Here is a 2,298-nt window from a genome sequence, read left to right as displayed (position 1 = left end):
ACAGATTGTAACTATTTTCACTTTTTCAACAACCAAAACTGATTTTGTTTTTTAATGTAATGGCTAGGTATTCAAAAACAAACATTTAGCCCTCCTGACTACCCAGTTATGTTGCTCTTATTTTGAAATGTAACCAGAAGTTCTGTGTTGAGAGGTGGAAAGAGAAGTTATGGAGACTCCGCTAATGTCGAACTGGTTAACACATAGACATAATATGTCTGTGGTTAACACAAATGGCTTTTTTTTCGATCAGCCTTTTTTTTCTATCATCTAATCAAATGTGGCCGGCCAGACATGCCCATTTTTCTATAGTCCAATCAGATGTGACCCCCCCCCCCCCCCCGATATGCCTCGTCCAATCAGATGTGGCCCCCCAGATACACCTTCCGAATTTGCCTGCAGCGATACCTACTTGCTTTGGGCGGTGAACAGCTGATCAGCTGCAGGATGAAGCTTTTTCTGCAGCTGTGGGCTGTACACAGGTACAGCAGGTGCTAAATAATTTCAAATGATTAATTTTTAAATTAAAAATGTCATGCGGATCGTGCAGCTCATCCATCAATCAGCCAATTGTGTGTCATGTCCAATTTTATTTTGAAAAGCCGCGATGGAGCAAGTCCGCTATTACCCTGAAGTAGGGCTGGACTACTGTACCCACTGTCCCTCTTCTGGAAATGTCCAAACCATCTCAGTCTGGTCTCTCTAACTTTATCTCCCAGTTGTTCAACCTGTGCTGTACCTCTGATGATCTCAGTCCTAATCTTATTCATTCTTGTCACTCCTAAGGAGAACCTCAACATCTTCATTCCTGCCACTTCCAGTTCTGTCTCCTGTCTTTTTGTCAGCACCACTGTCTCCAGACCATACAACACAGTTTGACCTTTGCTGCCACTCTTTTGTCTCAAATCACTCCTGAAACTTTTCTCCATCCACCCCATCCTGCTTGGACTCTTTTTCACTTCTTTACCACACTCCTCATTTTCCTGGACAGTAGACCCCAAGTACTTGAAATCCTGCACCTTTGTGACATCTGCTCCTTGTAGCCTCTCTGTTCCACCAGCCTCCCTCTCATTCGCACACATGTACTGTCTTACTACAGCTGACTTGCGTTCCCCTTCTTTCAAGTGCATACACTCACCTCTCCAAGTTCTCTTCCACCTGTTCCCTGTTCTCACCACAGATCACAATGTCATCTGCAAACATCATTGTCCACCGAGAATCCTGCCTGACCTCATTTGTTAGTTGGTCCATCACCAGAGCAAACAAGAAGGGGCTCAGAGCCAATCCTTGATGCACTCCCACCTCCACCTTGAAGCTATCTGTCACTCCTACAGCACATGTCACCACTGTCCTGCTGTCCTCATACATGTCCTGTACCAGTCTAACATACTTCTCTACCACTCCAGATTTCCTCATGCAATACCACACTTCCTACCTCGACACACTGTCATGTTTTTTCTAAATCCACAAAGACACAATGGAGTTCTTTCAGACCTGCTCTGTACTCCTCCATCATCATCCTCCAATACCTCCAAATATGACATCTTCTTTCTCTTCCCATCTCGTATTTCTCTGATGGGGTTGCAGTGTATCTTATTAATAATAAAGGTTTTATATAGTGTTTTCTTTACACCTTCCATTCAAAATCCCATAAATGTGTCACAAGTAAGGCTGATTCAGTTGCTAAAACAAATCGAGAGTAGCGTAATTACACCAGACTGTCAGGCTTCAATTAAAGCTTCCTCACTGGGCCACATTTTGTATAAAATTTAAGATGCAGACAATCAGAGTTGGAGTTAAATCATGCTGTGCATGTGTCATTTTATTCAGCTTTATCAATCTAACAATCACTTCTGCAACAAAATTCATGCTTCAACGAATTTAAAACATCTGTTCAAGAAAAACAATCAGTATCTATGTTTACTAGTCAATTTCTGTACAAGTCCGACATCTAGTGGCAAACTGTGAACACTACATCCAGTAAGTTTGATTTTGATACATTGAAGTTCACGTTTTCCTTAAATCTCTTTAAATTCTTGAACAAAATAAACAAACAAACAAAAAAAACTAAACCTATAGAGACAAAACACCAGATATTTCCTCCTTTTTGAAAAAGTACAGGTGCATTAAAATTTTGAATATGATAAAGTTCAAATATTTTTGTCAATCATTTAGAAAAGTGAAACTCGAATTTGATATAAATTCATTACACAGAGTGAATTATATCAAGCCTTTATTTCTTGTAATTTTGATTATTATGGCTTACGGGTAATGAAAATCCAAAATTCAGTGTCTCAG

The sequence above is a fragment of the Nematolebias whitei genome, chromosome 22, assembly GCF_014905685.2.
Source record: "Nematolebias whitei isolate Nwh7 chromosome 22, NemWhi1, whole genome shotgun sequence".
NCBI classification, from domain to species: Eukaryota; Metazoa; Chordata; class Actinopteri; order Cyprinodontiformes; family Rivulidae; genus Nematolebias; species Nematolebias whitei.
Note: the sequence above shows the minus strand (reverse complement) of the source record.